We start from the raw sequence: 25,199 nt of genomic DNA on the forward strand, positions 1-25,199 counted from the left end.
AGCTTTTTAAGTAGAGAGGCATGTTCTGTAGACATGAATGGAGTGCTAGAAAGTCTCCACAAAGGATTAGAAGATGTGAAGAAGAACCAAGTGCACGTTTTACAAATGACAAAATTATCATGATTAATAAAAACAGATAAACTCAGTAGATGGACTCAGTATCAGAATGAAAGTGACAGAGGAATCAGTGAACTTAAAGAGAGATCAGTAAAAATGATCTAATCTGAACGGCAGAAAAAGTGCTGGAAAAGTGAACAGAAACTTAGGGACTTGTCAAACAAAACCTCCCTGTAATTGTGTGAGTTTGTCCATTTCTTCTTGCTCAAGCTACATTGAGTTGGGTTCTGTCACTTCAAAAAAAAAGTTCTGGAAAATACAGTTTACTCGAATCTTCAACAGCAGAAAATACGTTCTTGTATGTAAACACGGTGCTAGGATCTGTGGTAGGGAGAAGACTGGATGGATGAGATAGAGTCACTATTGAGTTGGAAAGACAGATGTACACAGAAAAGTCATTTCAGAGTGCCAAATGAGCGTTATGGACAATGTGGTCTATGAGAAGAGAGCAAAATCCCTGTGGGCTGCAGTGATTAGAAAAGGTTTCATGGAGAAGGTGAAGATTGGGCTGGGGGTGGAAGGAACGATAAAACATTCATGAGCAGACAAGAGAGAGGAAAATATTTTGGGTAGAGAGAAATTACATGAACAAAGAGAAAGACTCAGGTTTGTACGAAGGAATCATGTGACTTAGTCATAGAAGATGGCGATATGTTTTATAAAGTGCTCTTGCATTGTCTCATTTTCACTCAAATCCAGTATATTATGATGTATCCATTTCACAGATGGCTCTGCGGCATTCGATGGCCCCTTCAAGCATACATAGCCTACTAAATGGTGCATCTAGAATGTAAACTGAATCTTTTGGTTCAAGTGGAAGGCACCAAATGACAGGGCAGAGAGTAAATCTGTAATGGCCAAAAGGCATCAGTTAATATTCAAGAACAATTTCCTAATGTTAAATAGTTGGTAAATTTTCCTTAATGTCTTTTTAAATTTTCTGATGTGTTTGAACCACAATTCAATCAATATTCAAACATGGTTCACAAAATGAATTTAGTCAATAGGTCTTATAGGTCTTTTACCATAAGTAAAAGTTAGCCAACTAAAATGAAATATAAATGTGCATTTTTATTGTGATATTAAAGTTAGTCTTAACAAGCAAATTCTTAAAATCCACCTATTTTTTAAAAATCATATGGATTTCCTTCCCTCTTTTTTTTTTTGCAATTTATTTGCAGCCTTCTGGATTTTGCAGACTATGCTGATGGTGTTGATTAACATCCTACTTTGTCCCCTTTGTACCTTGGAAACTGTGGTTAGATCTTGAGGCTTGATTAGATTTCCGTTCATTTTTGGAGAAAATGGTGACGGTGTGTGCTTCTGAGCGCATCACAACAGCAGGCATGGGCAATGGGTGCTCATCTCTCTTTTTGTCATCCTAATGTTGATCATTGAGTTCAGGTACTATCAGCCTGATTCATTCATTCTGAAGTTTCACCTAAGTGTTTTAGCTGCTGTTGATATTGACATAGTATAATGGGACAGTACCATTGATGTTGCCTAGACCCTGTATAACACTGGGAGCTACACAGCGGCAATATTCTGATCCTGTAATTCCTTCTTTATAGACTAGAATTCTTCTATAAAGACCTTTCCCACATCAACTATTTAGAAACCTGAGAAGATAGAATAAATGTTTAATTCTTTATTCATGTTTTTGAAATTACTAGTTAGTTCCATAGCATACGCCAAAGGTGACCAAAGGTTTTTTATTATTATGAACTTACTCTTTTAAATATTCTCATTTCAATCCATTGCAACTACTATTCACTCTGGTGCTCAGATTGTCTCATCTTTGGTCAGTGAGAGCCCCTTCAAGTTCACTTCTGGGTCCTTTCTGCATGATCTCAACAAGCTTTGATATCGCCCTTGCTTTCCAGGCTCATCTCGCACATTTCCAGTTCGGGGCATGAACTCAGCTGTTTCACAAAGAGCTCTGATTCCTTCTACTGGAAAACTGTGTTTCGAGGCACCCATCTGGCCCCTAGGGACCCCATTACTTCTGGGTAGTTTACTGTCTCTATGTCTTTTCAGCACACAGGAAAGGGAAATAGGGTTTTTTTTGTTTTTTTTTTTAAACAGCAGTATACCCTGGACTTGCACTGAGATTTCCAATTCAGATATAAAACCCTATGGTTTTCACTTAACTTCTTTAATTTTATATTTATACCCTGAAGTGACTTGTTTTGTCTTACTATATGTATATTTGAGAATAACAGAAAATATTATTAACAATCTAATTACTGAAAAATTGCTTAATATTTCTGTTCAGATTTTTAAAAATTGTTAGTTTGTATCTCACTGGAGTTGTATAATCAAATTAGTGTGCTGTAAAGTTATTTGAATAATTCTTCCTTATGTAATTAAGCCACCAAGTTTTGATACACAGGCTTAACTGCTTTATTTACTTTCAATTTTTAAGGACTGTATTTTTCTATTTGATTTTGCTTTATAATTACATACATAATTCCATTGTTCCAAGGTAAAAAAATCTATAAAACAAGGTACATGCAGGAAAGTCTTGCTTTTATCTCTGTCTTCATTTTATTTTCACTCCCATCTATAAGTAACCATTATTGTTTTATGTTATTTTGCATTTAAAAATATATAAGTGATGTGTGTATATACAAATAATCTTCTCTTTATCTGATAAATTTTAACACATTATGCATAGTATTTTGTACCTTTTTTCCTATTTATTAATATGGTCTAAGGATCATTCCACAAGAGAATGTAGGAATATTTCTCATTCCCCTTTAAAGCTGTGTGGTAAGTCATTGTGTATTTTAATATTCATGAAGTCCATGATTTACTGAATCAGTCCCCATTGATAGCCATTTGAGTTGCTTCCAATTCTTTGCTAATATAAATAGTGCTGCAATTAATCACTCTTGAGCACATATCCTTTCATACTTTTGCCAATATTTCCTTGGTATAGATTCTCGTAAGTGGGGTAGGTTCTTCAAAGGGCACACGCATGTGTCATTTTTCTAGATATTGCCAAATTCCCTTCCATAAGGGGTGTGCCATTTTATGTTGCCAATTACAACTTATGAGCTCTTGCTTCTCCACAGCCTTCCCACCAGAGTGTGTTGTCAAACTTTCGGCTTTTTGCTTGAAAAATGGCATCTCGGTGTAATATTTGTTTATGATTTACAAAACACTAGTCAAGATTTTTAATCCCCTTAGCATAGGTCCTGGTTGATTGTAGCCATTCAATAATTACTCTTTGAATCCATGAAAGTATGAAATGGCATTTTGGGAAGAATAATTTAGCTGCAGAATACGGAATAGACATGGAGACAAGGAACACATGGATTTCAGAACACATGCTCATCTTAAATACAATTTTATTTTTCTACAATTCTTATTGTGCATTTTCCCGCATCTGGTTGTGAGGGCATAGATTTAATAATCTCTGTTTGTTCAGATTTTGTGCACCCCCCCACCCCAAGACTGTATGAATTCCAGGGTCTTGGGCATTGCTACAATGGTGAAGGTGGGGGATGGGAGAAGTGCTGGGAATGGGAACCAGGACCTTGGTCATCATTTGCCCACCTCAGCACCTGCTTAGGCACCCCTTCTCCTAAAAGGCCCTCAGTCATTGAGCCAGGGAGCTGGCAGCTGTGTTTGGCCTCCTTCATCTTTATCCAAAGGGCCTTTTTTGATTGGCCCTAAGGAAATTTGGCTGTTCTCCACACCTTCTTCTACACCTTTCCCAACTCTGGTATGGGGAATATTTATCACGTTGTGATAGGGGACTTTCTCTGACTGAGCTTCTGGTCCTCAAGCCTCATTACTGGCTTTTGAATTTCAAATGGAACTTGATGGCTTTGTTAAACTCCAACAACCCTCTCCTGACGCAACAGATGATGCCTCACACTCTAGTCTGAATGTGGGAAGGCCACAGGGAAAAAAAGAAACAGGGTTAGAACCCCAGTTGAAATCATCAAAATAGTATGCTGCTTACATCAGTTGAGAGCATGTAGCAGTGGCCAGGTATGACTCGATGAGAGGTGAAACGAGACATTGGCTAAGAGTTTGGGGCTGATTGATGGAGGAGGGAAGGACTAAAGATTCAGGAATGAGGCTGGGATTTGGAGCTGCCCAAACTGAAAAATGGTAGTACATGTGATGGAATGAGGCCATTTGGAGGGTGGGCATCTTGATTCTGGGAGAAAGATAGTGAACTTGGCTTTAGGCTTGGGTGAGGTGTAGCAGTAACAGTCAAATCCATAGATACTGAGGATTCATTTCAGAGTGTCTGATAAATGTACTAGCCTAGTCTGTGCATGTCTCTGACTGTCCATCTGTTTGTTCTCCCAGCAGGCAGCACCCCACCCTTTAAAGTTATGCATCCTTAGGAATACATGAAATTGTATCTTTTACCCACTGCATGGAGCTGGTTTACTCTCCACTTAATGTAACAAATGTTAAATTCAGGCACAGTAAGTTGCAATTTTTCAGAACAAAAGTTGCAAACTGCTAGCTCATGGGCATATCTGACCCAAGGACTTCTATTGTTTAGCCTGAATATTGTTTGTTTGTTTTACTTTTATTTTTTTAAGTTATGTTCTTTGTTTTTATTTTTAAAAATATGCTTATTAATTTAGAGAGAGAACAAGGGAGCGGGAGAAGAGAGAGAGAAACATGGATGTGAGAGAGTAACAATGATTGGTTGCTTCCCACATGTGCTCCAACTCGGGATCAAACCCGCAACCTAGGTATGTGTCCTGACTGAGACTCGAACCTGCAAACTTTTGGTATGGGGAACAATGCTCCAACCCACTGAGCCACACTGGCCAGGGTGTATTTTGCTTTGATTTTTAATGAGTTGCCAGAATTTAAAAATCAAGATGTTTCACCTAAAAAATGTAAATTTCAAGCTGTTTGAAAAATGCGTTAGGCCACAGTGGGCATGCATTTGCACGTGGGACCATCAGGTAGAGGAGTGGGGCACCTCCTCCCTCAGACAGACACCCCCCGCCCAGCCCATACCATCTTAACCTGTTCCTTGTCTCTCATTTATACTTCCAGTCTGACTCCTGGGGTCCTTGGTGTCTGAAACCCCCGGCTTGTTGAGTCAATGCACAGGGCTTTGGTAATAAACAGACGCAGTCTTAACTCTTGATAGGGTCACCTGCCGATAACCTCGGGCAAGTTACTTTACCCCTTGAAGCCTCAGTTTCCCCATCCGCACAATCCTGACAATGAGGGTGCCTAGTGCTGACCTCCCAGGGTGAGGAGCAAAGAAGATGACGCACATGTAGCAGCTGCTTAGCGAGATAAATTCCCTGCCCCCACCAAATTCTGCCCCTCTGAGCCAAGTAACAGCCTGAAGTTGCCCTGAGGAAGGGGATGGCTGTACCAGGGAGGTTAAGAAGAGGCAAAGCCCCTCAGGCTGTGGGATAGAAAAGGCTCCTGAGTGAGGGGGGAGCCATGGGGCCTGGATGTGTTTCTTCTTCTATGGAAGGCAGGCAGCCCAGCTGGGGCCTGCATGGACTTTGAAACCCTGCCATGCAGGACGGAGCCCAAGCCCTGGGAAGGCTGGCCCCCGCCCTCTCTGCTATGATTCCAGGAACTGGGCCCTATCAGTTGGGCCCAGTTTCAGGAGTGAGTTTCTTGCCATTTCTCCTCAGTCATGTGGCCGCTGGAGTGGACAAAGTGGGCGGGAATGGGATTAGCTGTCAGGCCGCCTTCCAGGCAGCGGGACTGGAAATGGGTCTCAGAGGGGAGAACGGTCAAAAGGTGTGTGGAAAATGTGCGTGTCCTGAGTGAACTGGGCAGTCTCCACCTCACTGAGTAACCTGGGCAGGTTTCTCAGGTCAGAGAACTACAGTGGCTTCTCCCCAACCAGGCCCTGCCCTGCTCACATCTCAGAAACACTGATAAGTCCCGAGAAGGCATGTTCCGAGGTGGAAGAGGCAGCCTGAGCTTGGAGGCCTTTTTCTCCCACCACCCTAGGCCTGGCACCAGCTAGTCTGACTTCCCCTACCTGAGCTGAGAAAGAAGTATGCCTTTTAAACAAAATGATAGGCTCACTGAGATAATGCTAGTCATTGCCAGATGTCAAAATCTGTGCATTTTTACGCAACATCTTTCTTCTAAAGAATGAGAACATTGAGCACCGCATTTATTTTTCCAGCCCTGCTTCGGAGGTAGAGAGAAGCAGATGTGTTACTAATAGACCCAGAGGTACAGAAAGCCCAAGCATGCCACTCAGAGCCACACAGACATTCACCATGGGAACCATGTCCAAACCCAGTTCTCCTGACCCCAGTCTGCACTCAGTTCACTAACCTCACCCCTCCCCAGGTCCCCACCTTTATTTCTTGAAAAGGATGGAGGTCATGCCCATTTAGGGTACAGTAAGTGAGACAACTGAAACTGGAAAAGTTGGCATTCACACTCCCTGTCACTACCAGAACCAATATGTAGAGACAAGGATTGAATCTTTATGGGCGCTTTTTTAATTCAGATGCCAGCAATCTGAGAAGACAGTGGGTTACATGCCCTCAAAAACCATCTTAACATTTCATCTCAAGACAACCTTTTTATAAGGAGAAAAAAGTGTAGGTAAGGGGTTTGGAAAGAAGGTTAATTGGATAAGAGTTGCAGTCCAGCTGCAGTTTTCCTCGTATTTCTTTCCCTGCAGATCAACAAGTCTTTCTCTGCACTACAGGCGTTCCCTCCCTGGAGCACAATGGTTCAGATACTGACTCAGTTGCAGGCAGACCACCTGGGGCACCGAGGCTGACTTGCTTGTTGACTTCTGGTGTCACAGAGACAGTCAAGCAGAAAGAGAAGTCTTTCTTACTCAGTCTTTTATTGTTGTCAGGCCTTTAACATATGAGGCCTAACACACTGAGAAGGACAATCTGCTTCACTCGGTCTGTGGATCCAAATGTTAATCTCACCCAGGGACACACTCACAGACACATGCAGAAATAAGGTTTAACCACACATCTGGGCACTCTGTGGCCCAGTCAAGTTGCTATATATAAAATTCACCATCACAAATACCTACCTCAAATTCATTCGGGAGGAGTATCGCATTGTTTTACTTATATGTGGAACCTAAGAAACAAAATAAATAAACAAAATTGAAACAGGCTCATAGACACAGAGAGCAGACTGATAGTTGCCAAAGGGGAGAGTTGTGGGAGAACTGGGGGAAAAAGGAGAAGGGATTGAGAAGTACTGCTTGATAGTTACAGAATAGTCACAGGGATGTAAACTACAGCCTAGAGGATGTAGTCAATATTGTAATAGAAAGACAACATCTAAGTATTAATGGTAGTTATCTCTGGATGATAAAATTGTGAGTTGTATTTTCTGCTCTTTGCTTTTCAGTATATTTTAAATTTTCTGCAGTGAACACATGTTTCTTCTTATTAAAAAATTTGTTTTAAGAATGAAGGAACTTGACAGTCTGATTATCCTGGGGAGTAGGAGAGTGTGGTGTGGGTGACCCTGCACCTGTGGCTCTTGGAGCTGTTGTGTCCAGCCCTCTAGTCTCAGGGCACTTGAAGGAGGAAAGAGGGTGGAGGCAGATTTCCAGCTGCAACACAAGTCATCGCTCCCCGAGGTGGCCAGAGCGGTGTGGGAGGAGCTCGCCAGGCCTGGCACAGGTTTCTGCAGCATTTGGCTGACTTGAAGCAACGATAACAAAGAACAAAGTTTTAGAGTAGAATGATTGTATTATCTAATACTGCAGGGTCTGAGAAGAAACCTGCTAATAACTGTTGTCAGCTGATTATTCCCTAAAGATCAGAGAATGCTTATGTTCCTTAGTGGCTACAGTTAGGGAACTTATGCAAGCAGGTCAACCCCTTTGTTTGGGAATACCAAATCAACTTTTGAGTTTAGCATATTTTCATGAAGGTTATTTTTCCTTGCAAGAATTTTTCAGCAGCTGAGTATCCAGACCTTCTAATGATTCTGGAGGCCCCTCAGATGTTAACCCCTGAGTTACTTGGCTTACACAAACCATGCTTTCCCCATGGCCCTACCCAAGCAAGGTGAGATGCATACCAGCTGAGACAAATACCTGGGCCCAGTGATGCCTCCAGCAATCAGGACTTAAAGCATCCTGGGACCTTAGTTATACCCAAACTTCCTCTTCCTATATACCCTACCCCAAAACAATACAGGATTTTCATACCTATCTCTGAGGTATGAAAAGATTACAAAAGGTGTTTGAGGTCAAGGACTCCAACACCCACCTGGTGGAGAAATGCCCGTCCTGAGGAGAGAGACAGCTACGGGGAGCTTTTTTTGCAGGTAGAATAGTTGTTTGCAGGTGATGCTCAGTCAGTGGTATTTCCAACCTGGGCTGCCTGGGCCCATAGAAGGAAGTGGCATCTTCATAATCACAATCACAATCACAATTATAATCATAATGATGAGGAGGAGGAGGAAGGGAGGAATATGTTGAAGAGGACTAACTACCATTCATTGAGCACATACACTGTGTCAGGCAGTAGGTTACATTCTTTACAGGTAATACCTCATATTATTCTACCAATCTGAGTTCTTATACACCACTTCTTATGTCCACCCGGGGATGAGGAAACCAAGGCTTGAGAAATGTAAATAGCTTGCCTAAGTCACAGCTAGTAAGTGGCCGTTAAAATATGAACCTAGGGCTGTCTTGACTCTGGGACCCAGAATTTAGCCCCCTAGTGATATTGACCTTGAAACATACAGAAGAGGTCAACAAGAAAGAAGAGACAAGCAGAGAGTGCTCTGACATGTTGATTTTTATTTTTTTTTAAATTTATTTATTTATTTTAGAGACAGGGGAAAAGAGAGAGAAAGAGAGGGAGAGAAATATTGACTGGCTGCCTCTCACACCAGCCCCCCACTGCGAATGTGATCCACAACCCAGGCATGTGCTCTGACCAGGAATTGAACAGGCAACCCTTCAGTTTGCAGGTGGGCACTCAACCCACTGAGCCACACCAGCCAGGGCACATTTTTTTTAAATGACAAAAGTAACTCTTCAGGAAACCAAGTGCTGGAGGTCTTTGTTCAGCTCCTGACTGCAGAGAAAGATGAATCCCTTCGCAAGTCAACAGACTTCAGGGTGGATGTGATTAGGGATTTGGGGGTCAGCTCCCCAGTCCTGCTATAGCTGCTGCCCTCTAAATACTACATTTTGTTTCTTTTCCTGAACTGGTAGTGCTCAGTGAAGCACAGTTCCTCCATTCTTGTATCCGGTCTACTTTGGGGCAGTTCTCCACTTCTCAGCTCTCCTCCAGCGAAGGACCTGGGTGACTTCACGTAGTCCTACTGTGAAAGGTTCCTCGTAGGAACTAAGCTGGGCACCTGGCAAGGGTGATCACTGGCTTGACCCTTATGGCCCTAAATTAACAACTTCCCTACAAGAGGCAGGAGTTAGGGGAACTTCAACCTTACCAGCTGCTTAAAAAACCCTCCCCCTCATCCCATACCCCCCCTCTCCCCTCCCCTCCCCAAGGTCTGCAGTGTCTACATTTGGCAAGCTTCAACTGAGGGAGTGGCTGAGGCTGGAAGTACCCCGAGGTGCAAACCTAGTCAGTGTGCCTACCGATTACCCATGCTCAAGAGGCTGAAACTCCTTTCTACCCACGAAGGAAAGGGGAAGCCAACTCAGGACAGTAGGGTTGGGTGTCACCCTTTAAACCTCTTGGCCCAAAAAAGGAGGTGCCTCAAATCACCTTCTTCCATATTCTTTCAAATCACCTAGGTTCATATTTTAAGTGTTTTTCCCTCTTAAAGTGATTATGCTACTTATTAGATTCAAATTTTGCATATGGCACATTCATACAGTACATAAATATAAACACATTGAGCTCCAGTTGCATGTGAGGAGAAGTATTGCAACCTGTCTCTCCCACTGCCTGCCACTATAAAGCCTGAAGCAAACACATGGAGGATGATTTGAAGACTCTGAAAAGCAAATTGCAGAAGATTGAGGAAGAGCATCAGGAGTCAAAATACCACTGCAATTTACTGGTGGTGAGTTCACCATATTTTTTCCCTGCAGTAACTAGTGACCTGTAACCCAAAAGTAAGCACTGTTGAGCAGAGAGAGCTCTAGCTCTAGCTCTAGCTTCATAAAGGTTATGGCAGAGATGTTAAGCACATATGGGTTTGTGGAAAAAGTTGGGGCCTATGGGAGAAGTTCTTGCACCCTATTATTTCAAGATCCTTACAGGAAGAACTGTTCTGACAATAAAGCTCCATGGTTGTAACTGCTAGTCCCCTTAACTCCCTTTTCCCTCCTATTTATACTTCATCTTGGCTCACCCTGCAGTGTGTACATGTGGATTGTCATGTCTGCATGGACCGATTTGCAACATCTTTCCTTTTTCTGGAATAAATCCTTTTCAGTGGTAAACACCTAGGTGAAATTTTTTGGTCAACAAGCTCAAGGACCAACCAAAGGAATTTCTGGTGTTCCAGACAGTGGGGAAATATTTCATTTAATTTTCTCTTGTGTCCACTCCTTTTTGTGTCCCAGCCACCAGGCAATGTGGTAGCAGCAATGGCAATGGCAACCCATGAGAACCCATAAGATTCGACACTCTAAGGGCAGGGAACCTTCCTCTTTGGTAGAGCTACAGTTCCAGGAGAATGAGGCAGACCCCTGTTGTTTTTATCCTTCTTTCTGTCCTACCAAGATAGGGGCCAATTGAGGAAGTGTGTGACAAAGTATGACAAAACAGAGTAACTAGGGTCCCAAGTTCTGGCAGGAGAACCAAAAAAGAGAGCCCCATGGAACTGAAAAGTATCCGAGAGATTGTGGAGCAGGAAAAAAATAGAGCCAATAAAGGTGTTTTTGAACTCCAGAGCTCACCCTTGACCTACACAGTGTGACTCTGATTCTTGTTAGCATACCGAAGTCTTTGAAAACTGAGTTGATAAACCACTGTCTTGGTCCCAGAGTGACCACTGGATGGTACATATCTGGGACAGAGCCATAGAACAATACAGAGAATTCTGAGAACTGAACTTACATTGAAACCATAGCTATAGAGGATGGATTGTAAATTGCAACCTGAAATTAACCAGGTTAATTGTGTATTAAAACAAAAACATCAACATTCTCTGTTGAACTTAAATAAGACCCAGAACCTAAAAGCATGGTGTTCAAAATGTCCAGTATATAATCCCAAAGTATACGGCATGTGAATAACAAGGAAAATCTCAACTTGGATGGGAAAAGACAACCAACAAACACCAATGTTGAGATTATACAGTTATTAGAATTATCTGACAAAGATTTTATGACAGCTATGATGAAAGTACTCTAATAAGCAATCACCAATACTCTTGTAACAAATGTTAAAACAGGGAGTCTGAGCAAAAAAATAGAAGACACAAAGAAGAACCAAATGGAAATAAAAAATGTAATGGCAAGTAAAAATCTCTGCTATCTGAATAGTAGAACAGAAATAACAGGAAACAGTCAGTGAACTTGAACATAGATCTATAAAAATTATCAAATCGGAACAAATTTTTTAAATGAACAGTGCCTTGAAGATCTGTGGAACATTAACAAAAGGTCTGATATTCATGTCATGTGAGTCTCATAAGGAAAAGAGAACAGTGCTGAAAAATGTGTGAAAAAAATGGCTGGAAACTTCCTAAATTAAGTAAAAGACATAAATCTAGAAATTCAAGAAACCAAGCAAAATTCTAAAGAAATTCATATCTAAACACTTTGTGTTTAAAGTGCTAAAAACAAAAAGATCTTAAAAACAGACAAAGACAAATGATATATTACTCATACAGAAACAATGTGAATGACTGCAGATTTCTCATAAGAAATCATAGAGGCCAAAAGGAATTCTCATAACATTTTTTTAAATGCTGAAAAAAACATGTGTCAAGCCTGAATTCTGTATTCAGCAAAAATATTCTTCAGAAATATGGGCAAAATAAAGGCATTCACAGATGAAGAAAAGTTAAAAATTAATTGTCAGCAAACATTTAAAAATAATTGTTAAAGAAAGGTCTTTGGGCAGAAGAGCAATGACACCACAAAGGAAAAATGGAAATAACAAGAATGAAGAAAAAATAGAAATGGTAAACATCTAAATAAATATAAAATACTAGTCTTCTCCTTTTATGTTCTTTATATTTGACAGCTGAAAGGGAAAATTAGGATATTTTCTAATGGAGCTTTCAATATATGTAGATGTAATAGATAATGCAACTCTGGCATAATGGGGGAAAGGTAAAAGGACTTATTAGGTATTAAGGTTTCCATATTCCAAATGAAATGGTAAAATATCAGTTCTAAGTAGACTGTACAAAATTAAGTGTGCTATTTGCAATCCCTACAGTAACTGCTAAAACAATCATACAAAGAGATATCATCAAAATCAAATAGATAAATTAAGATGGAATGCTAAAAAGTTTAAAATAACCCAAAAGAAGGTAGAAAGGAGAAACAAACAAAAACAGAGGGACTAGCAAACTAAATTGAGCAACATATGAAAAGGATTATACATTATGACTAAGTGGGATTTATTCCTGGCATGTAAAGATGCTTAAGTACATGAAAATCAATGGTCATATACCACATTAACAAAAGGAAGGAAAAAAACTGTGATCATCTAAGTTGATGCAGGAAAAACATTTGACAAAATTCAACACCCTTTCATGATTAAAAATAAACAACACTTAAGAAAGTAGGAGTAAAGGACACTACCTCAATATAATGAAAGCCACTTATGAAAAACCCACAAGGAATGATAAAAGGCTGAAAGCTTTTCTTCTAAGATAAGGAACAAGGCAGGGAAGACTGATTTTGCCACTTCTATTCAAATAATACTAGAAGTTATAGCCAGAGCTATTAGGTAAAAAAAAAAAAAAAAAGAAGAAGAAGAAGAAGAAGAAGAAGAAGAAGAAGAAGAAGAAGAAACAAAAGCCATCCAAATTGAAAAGGAAAAAGTAAAGAATACCTGTTTGCAAATGACATGATCTTATATATAGAAAACCCTGAAGATTTTACACACAAAAAAATTGTTAGAACTAATAAACAAATTTAGCAGAGTAGCAGGATATAAAGTCAATACACAAAAATCAGTTCCATCTTCATGCACTAACAATGAATAATATGAAAAGGAAATTAGGAAGTCAATTCCATTTATAATGGCATCAAAAAGAATAAAATACTTAAGAATTAACTTAACCAAGGAGGTGAAAGACTTGTAAATGAAAACTATAAAACATTTCTGAAAAAAATTAAAAAGGACATAGATAAGTGGAAACACACTCCATGTTCATGAATTAAAAGACTTAATATTGTTAAGATGTCAGTACTACTCAGAGTGATCTACAGATCAAATGCAAGCCGTATCAAAATCCCAAATCCTGTTTTACAGAAATTGCAAAATCCATCCTGATATTCATATGGAATCTGAAGGAATGTCGAATAGCCAAAACAATTTTAAACAAGAACAAAGCTGGAAGACTCACACTTCCTGATTTCAAAACTTACTTCAAAGCTACAGGTACAGGCACGAAAACAGACATACAGGCCAATGAAATAGAATAGATAGACAGAAATAAACCCCCACATATATGGTCAAGTGATTTTTGGAAAGGGTGCCAAGAATCTTCAACGGGGAAAAGGACTCTTCAGCAAATAATGATGGGAAAAATGGATATTCACATGCAAAAGAATGAAGTTGGACCCTTATCTAAACTGTATACAAAAATTAACTCAAAATCAAAGACCTAAATGTAAGAACTAACACTATAAAACTCTTAGAAATAAACATAGCACAAAGAGTTCATGACACTGAATTTGGCAATGATTTCTTGGATATGACTCCAAAGGCACAGGCAACAAGAACAACAGAAAAAGACAAATTAGACTTCACAAAAAAATTTTTTTTAATTGTGCATCAGAGACACTTAAAAAAGGCAACCCACAGAATGGGAGAAAATATTTGCAGGTCAGATATCTGATAAGGGATTAATATATCCAGAATATATAAAGAACTCCTAAAACTCAGCAGCAAAAGAAGAAACAAGTTGATTCAAAAATGGGAAAATTATTTTAATAGACATTTCTCTAAAGAAAATACACAGATGACCAATAAGCACATGACAAGATGCTCAACATCATTAACCATCAGGAAAATGAAAATGAAAACTAAAATAAAATATCACCACACACCAATTAGGATAGCTACTATTATAAAATAAAACAGGAAAAGTAAGTGTTGGTGGGGACGTGAAGAAATTGGGAACTTTGTTCACTGTAGGTGGGAGTACGAAATGCAAAGCTCCTATGGAAAACAGTACGGGAGGTCCTCAAAAATTAAAAATAGAATTACCATATAAACTAGCAATTTTGTTTCTGGGTGTATACCCCAAAGAAATGGAAGCAGGGTTTTGAGGAGATAGATATTTGTACCCATCTTCATAACAGCACTGTTCACAATAACTAAAACATGGCAATAACCCATGTCTGTCGATGAATAAATGGATAAACAAAGTGTGGTATATACATACAATGGAATAGTGTTCAGTCTTGGGAAGGAAGGAACTTCTGACACATGTTACCATGTGGATGAACCTCGAGAACATTATGCTAAGGGAAATAAGCCAATCACAAAAAAAGACAAAAATTATATGATTTCACTTACATGGGGTATAATTCATAGAGACAAGAGGTAGAAATGTGGTTGCCAGGATCTGTAGGAAAGGGAATTATTATTTAATGAATATAGAGTTTCAGTATTATAAAATGATAAGAATTCTGCAGATGCATGGTGGTAATAGTAGCACAACACCATGAATTAATTAATCCCACTGAACTAAACACTTAAAGTAAGTAAGATGATAAATTTGTTATGTATATCTTATCATAATTTTAAAAACTGGGAAAACAAGAGAAAAACAAGGAGGAATAACCAAAAATAAATAAAAATTGGTAGGCCTAAATCTAAATATATCAATAATTACATTAAATGCAAATTGCTTAAACACACAAAAAGAAAGCTTTATTAGTTTTTAAGGAAAACTGTAGTGGCCATATTAATATCAGACAAAGTAATTTTACAGCAAAGAAAATTACCAAGGATAAACAGACAACAGTATGGTGATTGCCAGGGGGACAAGTGGGTGAGGGTGGCAGAAGAGCACCAAGTGGTGATAAATGGTGGTGAAAAGAGACTTGACTTTGGGTGATGAGTGAACTATGCGGTGTGCAGGTGATGTGTTCTAGAGTTGTACACTTGACACCTGTATGGTTTTGTTAACCAATGTCACCCCAATAAGTTCAATTAAAGAAACGAACATACACACACATATATATTAGAGTCTGTCGTAAAGGTAATAGTTATTTCTGTAATCACATTAAAGAAAAGAATCAAACTTTTCCATTGCATATTTCTTTTAGTCTTGTTAACGTCCTTCGTAAAAAGGAAGGATATTACATAATGATAAACGGTCAATTCATTAAGAAGACATAACAGTCTTAAATGTGTATGTACCAAATGATAAAACTGTAAAATAAACACAGCAAACACTGATAGAGATTAAAGGAGAAATGATCTACTATACTTGGAGATTTCAATATTCTTTTCTCAGTAATCAATAGAACAAGTAGAAAGAAGATCACTAAGGATACAAAACTGAACAATGACATCAACCAAATGAACCTAATAGACATTATGCAGGGTGGGGCAAAAGTAGGTTTACAGTCATTCACATGGAAAATAATACAATAATTAATAAATAATAACACAGTAATAAATTGTTTCATGTATTCATAACTATAAATCTACTTTTGCCCCACCCTGTAGAACATTCCACCCAACAACAGTAAAATATACATTTTTTTCAAGTGCACATAGAACAGTCACCAAGATAGAGCACATCCTGAGTCATAAAACAAACTTTACCAAATTAAAAATAGTTGAAATTCTAGTAACACTTAACAAGTAAAGAAAAAAGACTCAAATTATAAATATCAGAAATGAAAGCAAGGATATCACTACAGACCATTCATGCCTAAAAAACATAATAATGAAATAGTTCATAACACTTACACACACAAATTCCACAACTTAAATTAAATGGGGTAATTCCCCCAAAGCCATAAAGTTCAATACTAAAACTTACTGAAAGAGAAATTGATAACATGAAGGGTACTATAACAATTTTAAAAATTGAATCTATTTTAAAACTTTCAAAAAAATAAATCTCTAGGCATAGAAGATTTAACTATGAAATTCTACCAAACATTTAAAGAAGCAATAACACCAATTCTGCACACTCGCTTCCAAAAAATGAGAAGAGAAAAGAACATTCCTAACTCATTTTATGAGACCAGCATAACTCTGGCACCAAAACCAGACGAGGAGGAAAACTACACCCAATATCTTTTATGAACATGGATGCAAATATCCTCAGCAAAATGTCAGTAAATCACATCTAGAAATATATGATATAAATAATGCACCACAACCACGAGGTTTTTCCCTTGGAATGGAAGGCATTTTCTCTGTATTATCCACCATATTGGCAGTCTAAATAAGAAAAACCATGTGATCCTATCAACAGATGTGAAGTAAGCGGTTCACCAAATGCAATATCCAATCATCGAAAATATGCAAACAGAAGGGAACAGAAGGGACCTTCCTCGATCTGATAAAGGGCCTACAAAAACCTCCGTTTGACATTGTGCTTAATGGTGTAAGATTGATTCTTTCCCCCTAACTGTGGAAACAAGGCGAGGGTTTCCACTCTCACCCCTCCCTTTCGACATAGTCCTGGAAATGTTAGCCAGCACAAGATAGGAAAAGAGCTAAAAGGGCACACAGTTTGGAAAGGGAGAAACACAGCTCTCATCCTTCGAAGATGGCATCATTATCTACCTAGAAAATCGCAAGGAACCTACAGTACAAAATCTCCCAGAATGAATACGTGTGTTTAGCAAGGTTCCAGGATGCCAAGTCAACACAAAAACGAGCAGACGATACATCAATACACTAGCAACATATAACTGGAGAACAATAACATTTAAAATAGTTCCGATAAATGAAGCACTTAGGTGTCAATCTAACAAAACACATGCAGGATCATAATGCTGAAAACTACAGAATCCTGGTGATAGGAATCAAAGAAAATCTAAACAAATGGAAAAACGTGTCACGTTCATGTATGGGAAGACTCAATAGAGCAAAGATATTGATTCTCCCCAAATTGATCTTTTTGTTTAGTGCAATTCCAACAAAACTCTCAGCAGAAGTTATTTTTTAATTCTCAGTCGAGGATATGCTTATTGATTTTAGAGAGAAGAAGGGAGAATGAGGGAGAAACATTGATGTGCAAGAGAAACATCCATTGGTTGCCTCCCATACTCATGCTGGCTGGGGCTTGAACCTGCAGCGTAGGTATGTGCCCTCACTGGGGATCGGACCCACAATCTTTTGGTGTATGGGAGGACACTCTGACCAACTAAGCCGCCCAGCCAGGGCTCAGCTGAATTTTTGTAGATATATTCAAGCTAATACTAAAATTTATATGGAAAGACAATAAAATTGGAATGACAAAACACTTTTGAAAAGGAAGCATAAAATTAGAGAAATTGCACTCCCTGATTTTAGGGCTTACTATACAGTAACCAAAAACAGTGTGGTATTGGCAAAGGGACGGATGTATAGATCAATGTAACGGGACACCCAAAAATAGACCCACACAGAAAAGGCCAACTAATTTTTAATAATGGTGTAAAAATAATTCAATGGTGAAAAGATAGTCCTTTCAAAAAATGATGTTAGAACAAATTGTGTGTTTATGTGCAAAAATTTCCTGAACCTCAGAACTTAAAGAAAATGAACTCAAATGGATCATGAATTTAAATATAACACACAAACCTATAAAACTTTTAGAAGAGAACATAAGAGAAAATTTATATGATCTTGGGTTTGGCAATAAGTCAGAACTTAGGTGGGGTATCAAAAACAATCCTTTAAAAAAATGATGAGTGGGACTTCATTAAAATTAAAAGCGGTATCTGAGAAATACTGATAAGAGTATGAAAAGATAAAGTGCAGACCAGGAAAGAATATTTGCAAATCATACATCAGACAGAGGTCTCATAGCCAGAATATATCAGGAATTCTCAGAACTCAACACCAAGGAAATCACCAATTCAGATTTTAAATGGGTAAAAAAATATGTACAGACATTTTACCAAAGTGGATGTAGGGGTGTAAAATAAGCAAGTAGGAAGATGTTGAACATCATTAGTCATTATGAAAATGCCAATTAAAAACCACCATAAGACACCACTACCCACCTGTCAGACTGTCTTTAAGTTTATCTACTGACAGCGCCAGTTGCTGCCGAGGATATGGATCAACCAAAACTCATACGTTGTTGGAAGGAGTGGGAAATGGTACAGCCTGTTAAAAAAAAACTCAGGTTTTTATTTAGTGAAACATATAGCTATGACCCAATAATACCACACCTGCATATCTACACTAGAAAAATGAAAATATATGTCCACACAAAAATGAAAAACCCATTCGTGAATATTTACAGCAGGTCCATTTGTGGTTGCCCCAAGCTGGAAACTAAGCAAACATCCTTCAGTGGGTGAACGAGGGGCGGGGACTGGGATCTGTGTTGCATCTCTCCGTGGACTAGTGCACAGAAATAACAAGAAATGGATTTGGGACCCATGTGACAATTTGGATGAATTCCAAAGTTATTATGTTCATGGGGTGAAGGGGGGAGCAGCAACAAAAGGTTACATACCACACGATTGCATTGACATGACATTCTTGAAAAGGCAAAATTATTAAGATAGAGAATGGATGAGTCATTGCCAGGGTTAAAGGTAGTGGGAAGCAGTGCCATTAAAGGGACAGCACAGAAGTGCTTGGGGATCATGGAGTTGTGTGGTCTTCTGAGTATAGTGGTATTATATTAATCTATACATATGTTAACATTGATAAAACTCTATAAAAGGTCTCAAAAGGGTCAATTTCATGGTATAATAATTTAAAAATAAGAAATTTAAGAGTGTGTAATGAAGCGTTCCTCCCATCGCCACCTTTATTTTACTCCATTCCTACCCAGCCCCTTCTGGAGACCATCCCTGTTACTAGTTTCTTTATGTACATACAAGCAAATACAAATATCATTTTTGTTTTCCTCTGCTTTTTCACAATAGTAACACGGTTTGCCCTGTATTTATTTTACTGAATAATATTCTGGGGCTCCCCCCACCATCAGCAGCACGGGGTTGTGCTTTGTCTCCTAAATTCGGGGAGAAGGTTAACTTTGCAGTGTGGGGTTTGGTTTAGCTGGCAGTCTTCACATGCTGTACACAAAATTCTCAGGGAGGAAAGCTTTGTTCTCCAGGACTGACAGCACCCAAGGGGCAGGAAGGGTCTACTCACTGAAATATCCAGCCAGGTATATGGGTCAGACAGGCCTCTGCAACGGCCAAGGGCAAGTTACTGCCAGTAGTAAACATTCAGATTCACTTTACTGTGGTTGGGAGGGAGCTCAAGCACCACCATCCAATTCCTGGGCCCTGGCCGTGCATTCTGTAAAGCCACCAAATACCAGACGCTGGTGCCTGGACCGCTGGCTTAGACAAATGTATCCTCCCCCTGTCCAGGACACCTTGGCTCCCCAACACCTGCCCATAATTGGTCAGACCAGACAACCCACCTCTCCCCAACACGCTCCTCCCTGGATGCTTCTCAGTTCCAGTGTTTGGTCTTTGCTGATCCTCAACCTTCTGCTCTAAGACTTGTAATATATTCCCTTCATCACACTCCACAGGAAGTTCCCTATGCGTTTACTTGAAAAATAATACAAACTTTTGGCTAACAGGAACTTGATCGAGACGAGATATGATTGCTACTACTCTCCTCCAATGAGGGTGGAGGGTCTTGATTCTAGATTCTAGACTGATTATTCCATTTTATACCTAGAAAGACAGAAGGCCCCTTGAGTGAGTAATGTGTAGAGCCAGAAAACAGTGTTGTATAGTAAGAAGATGGAGTGTACAGGTTTTGGCTTAGATATTCAAGATCTGAGGTCAACTTTTAGTTTTTGTCTTTACTACCCACATGACTTTGGTTAGTTAGGTTTTCTGGGTGTCAGTTTCCTCATCCATAAAGGCCGTGAGGGAGTTGTCAGATGAGAGACAGGTTTATAGGCATGGCATGGTGCATGGCACGTTGTTGGTGTTTTAAAAAGAGAAGAAAAAAGTAAGTTTTTTGGTGTTTTTGGACAGAGGATTTCTATCAACCTCTTCTGGCAGTGTGCTGGCATGGTAAAGTACAGTGGTCAAGCACGCCAGACTGTCTGGGTTGGGTCCTTGCTTCAGAATGGTGGAGCTTTGGGTGAGCTACTTAATCTCTCTTGGCCTCCATTTGCTTATCTGCGAAAATATGCCTGATAATAAATAATACCCACCTACCCTGGCTGGTGTGGCTAAGTGGATTGAGCGCTGGCCTGTGAACCAAAGGGTCGCCAGTTCAATTCTCAGTCAGGGCACATGCCTGGTTTGTGGGCCATCTCCCAGGTGAGGGGCACAGGAGACACAACCACACACTGATGTTTCTCTCCCTCTCATTCTTCCTTGCTTCCCCTCTCTCTAAAAATAAATACATAAAATATTAAAGAAACCTTAAAAAATAACCATACCTACCTTACAGAGTTGTGACAATTCAATAAATTAAAATAATAGTGTCTAGCATACACAAAGTGTACTATCAGGAATGCAAGAGAATAAGGTGGACCCTCTGTCGATGTTGTGTCTGTGGACATCCCATTGACCAAGACAAGTCATGCAGAAAGCCTTCTCAGCCCACAGTAGGAGGAAGTGTCCCTTGCATAGAAAAGGGTATAGATATATAATCCTATTACAGTGAAGATTGTAGATTGAAGATTGAAGTGAAGATTGGCAGCTATAACCTGACTTACCACAAGTACCTGGGACCTTGACCCTGGCTGGGGCAGAGGAGCTGTTCAGGGCACTGATCCAGCTCAGATACATGACCTCACAAGCATCAATAATAAAAGGGTCATTATAACACCTGCTGTTTGTGGAGCACCAACTGTGGCGGGAGGGGTCGTGCTCAGAGAATAGAAGTATGAGCTGAGCGGGCAACTCAGTGAATTTCCTTCCCCTCATTTCCACTCTCTCTAGGTTTCCCCTGTCATACAACGCTGGCTCGTGAACATAGGTTCATGGTGTGGACTGTGCAGTTTCAGGGCAGTTAATAATAGAGATGAAATATAGCAACAACAATGATAACATTAACAGTAGTAACATTTATTGGTTACTTGCTATGTGTCAGGCACTTCATATGCATCATCTCATTTAATCCTCATAATATCCCCACGCCGTGGGTATTATTTTTCTCATTTTGTGGATGAGGACACCCAGGCTTTGAGACCAAGTGGCTTTCTAACAGCACACAGCTAGCAGGAGCAGAGCTAGAATTTGAACCGACCCTGAAATCTGTGCTTTTCTCATTTTCCTACTCTTCCCCTTGCCTGTGCACCACACAAAGTCTCAAGTGCTTCTGTTCTCCAAGCCTGGAGCAGAGCAAATGTTCTAGACCCTCCACCCACACTGGGGAAGTGTATAAATAGTAGCAAGAATATTGGAGTTTATGTTAACAGAAAGTTGTATTTCTCAAATTCGTGAACCATGTTCTGAGCTAAGAGTTGAATAAAAAGTGCACAGGGGAGACGTGTGTCCAGGAGCTGAAGCCTGTCTTGTCTCAGAGGCATGGCTGGAAGAGGCTGGTGAGCCCCACAGCTGCTGGCGGAGGCGCAGGGCTGCGGAACTTGGAGGCTGCCCAGAAGAGCCCTCTTTACTAGTTTCCCAAAGCCACCTTAACAAAGGAATACAAACTGGGTTCAAAACATCAGAAATGTATCCGCTCACAATTCCTGAGCGGGCAAGTCCGAAATCGAGGGGTCAGTAGGGTCATGTCTCTCCGAGACTGGGTACAGTCTGTGCCTCATGCTCCCCAGCTTCTGGTGATAGCCGGCAAGCCGTGGCATTCCTTGCTTTGCAGCTGGATCCCGAGAACCTCTGCACTGTCTTCACATGGCCTCCTCCCCCACGTTGATCTCTGTGCCCACATTCCCCTTCTCTCGTAAGCGCACAAGTCACATCGGATTAAGAGCCTGCCTTCACTCAACACGATCTCGTCTTAATTACACCAGCAAACACCTTATTTCCCAATGGGTCACATTCACAGGTCTGGGGGTTAGGACTTCCGTGTGTCTTTCTGGAAGACACAATTCAAGTCATAGCCCCCTTTATGACCTAGGACTTGGGTGGGTTAAATACAGTGCCTCCCAGTAAGTATTGCTTTGGAGCCCTCAGTGCAGCTGAGACACGGGTTCTGCCAGGTGGCCCTTGGACTAATTAAAAAGCAGAATCCAGAGAGGTCACTGTAGAGTTCCGTTCTCCTGCAGGTGTGGGACCACCCCTGGCTTTGCGACTGAAAACTTGCCAGGTCCTGGAAACATCTGGGAAGTGTTTTTGTGGAGGAGAGCTGGACGTCGGAAGAACATACCAGTGCGACATTCCTGATGCGCTGCTCTCCCCCTGCCTCCTACCGCCCTTGTGTTCCGCCTGCTTGGGAAGCGGGCGGGCTTTGGGGGAAAGCCCTCCTCCGCCGCTCACTGGCTGTTTAACCTTAGGAGTATTATTTCACCTCATGGAGCCTTGCTTTTCCTCATCTGTCAAAATGAGACCATCCACACTTACTTGGGGGGGTGAGAATGAAATGATATAATGTAAAGGGAAGTGTACGTAGTAAGTGTACATAGTCAATGTTCAATGGTGTGTTCATTTCCTCCTCCTTCCTCCCCTGCCCTTAATAGGTGGAATCAGAAGGATGGAAATACCAGTTATCACTTTACTAGTTCAATTCAATAAATGAGCACTGGATACATACTAGATAACTTTTCTTTGTGCTGGACTCTGGGGATACAACAAGTAATTCTTGTTGTATCATCAGTTCTTGTTGTAACGTCAATTCTTAGCCTGTAGGAACACACGGCCAAGTAAACATAAAGTGGGTATCAAGTGCCTCCTCTATTCAGGTCCTTCGCTTATGCCACCCCTCATTTTCTTTGTGGTCTTAGCATCCCCACATGCAGACAAGGAACTGAGGCTCACATGGGAAGAAAACAACCAGAGATCATGCATTTGGGTTGGAATGGGCCTGACTGAACCCAAAGACCTTGTCTCCTGACAGTAACCACTTACAATTTGAAAACTGTGGTCCTAAAAGAAGAAGGCTATTTTTACCTGAATCTACAACCTTGGCCAAAGGGGAGCTGTTTCCAAAAGCAAGAGAGGCAGTGTTAACATTTCTGGATGATGTGTGGTTGGTTCCTCAAGCCCACCTGGAAGGACGGGGCACGTTTGAGTTCGCATTCTGGCACGTCTTCTTGGTTTCGTCCCTACTCCTACTACAAATGATACGCACTTGATGAGTAGCTATGAATGGTCAGCTTTACCTTTGGAGCTGCCAGCTCTTATTAGGAGGCCCAGTCATTGCATTGTACAAGATTCTGAAGCTTGGGGTCATTGTTAAAGATGGGGTTCTCGAAAGGCACGAACACAAATATTGACACTCACACTCACACGCTGCATGCCATGAGGTCTGTGGACTCAGAAAATATCTTAGTAGGCTTCTCAGTTCTTAAAAGAAGGAAAGTTCCTGGTCCACTAAGCAGAGAGTGCTGAAGTCGCTTCGGTCCCAGACTGACACTGAAGATCTGCGAAGGCCCAGGGGTCCCGGGAGCCGGTGGTGTCAGGAGAGTCTTGATAGGCCATGGGGACAAACAGGATGAATTTCTCCTTCCTGGCCTGTAAAAAAAAATTCAAAGTTCCATTTTGGATTTCTGTTTGCCAACAGCTTTCCAACCCTATTGCTCCCCTTCCCCCTCTGCCCCACATCCAAGCAAGGCGGGGAGGATGCCCAAGGGCACCTTCCCTCAGCACCAGCTGGAAGTTCAAGGCACACAGGCGCCTGGCAGCAGGCAGGAGCCCTCACCCCAGCCCCACCCCCCTAACCAACATAAAATCTCAAGCCATTTCCTGATCTTCCCAGGAGTTTGCCCCGATCCTCCAGAAAGTTTTATTATGTGAGTAAAACCTTTTTTAATACCCTCTTGGTGCGTGTGTGGTGACATCAGTCTCGACATCTGAACCAGATTTTGGGTGGGGGTACATCTCATCTTTATGGAGTGACTCAACACAGTCTCCTTTGTTTTTCTCTAAAGGCCCGCGCTGCTCTAACTCATCTGGAATGACTTCTTCCTCCTTCACTGGGCCCCTCCTCCTCCTTCCTGGGAGTTCCCATTATGGGGCTGGCCCTCATCAAAATTGTGTGGTACTTAGAGTTTATTTTCTGGGGTTTCAAGTCTTCCCTCACTTGTTAAATTCCCTAGCTTTAATCCCTAATTCTTATTTAAAAGGCACTTTAAAAAATGGAATCTAAATACTGCCTTCCCACCAAATCCTGAATGACTTCTCAATTTCAACATATTACTTTTGTGGGGAGGAGACCGGCAGTAGTTTTTAGCCGAAGAACTCACTTGCTAACTGTGGAATTTTAGGCATCAGCAGTAAGATAAATCCTGGTGTGGTTAGGGTCCTCACTCCCAGAAGTCTTGCCCTTCAATGCTCTAGTTAAAAGTCCACAATTAGAGCTCCACTCCTCTGGTTTGAAGCTTCAATTTTCTATTCAAAGGCAACTCCCCTTCCTCTTTTGTAGTTGATACCCACTGTGCACACACAGTTATCACGTCCTTTCCTGGGGCAGACTTTTATGGGGAAAGGATGGAGGCCAGGAGATGTCTGACACTCTACGAGTAAACAGAAACCTCCATGGGAGACAGGTAACAGGGCTGGGCAAGAATGGTCAGAGGCCTGGAAATTCTGGCAAGTCCTGATTTCCAGGGACCTCAGACACAGCACAAAAAGAGTTTGACCTAGAGAGTGTTAGTGCCGCCAGGGCCCCCAGAGGCCACCGGCCTACCCTCACACTTTCACAACCAAGAACATG

Source organism: Artibeus jamaicensis, unplaced genomic scaffold (genome assembly GCF_021234435.1).
Source record: "Artibeus jamaicensis isolate MK-2021 breed Jamaican fruit bat unplaced genomic scaffold, CSHL_Jam_final scaffold_916, whole genome shotgun sequence".
Classification (NCBI taxonomy): domain Eukaryota; kingdom Metazoa; phylum Chordata; class Mammalia; order Chiroptera; family Phyllostomidae; genus Artibeus; species Artibeus jamaicensis.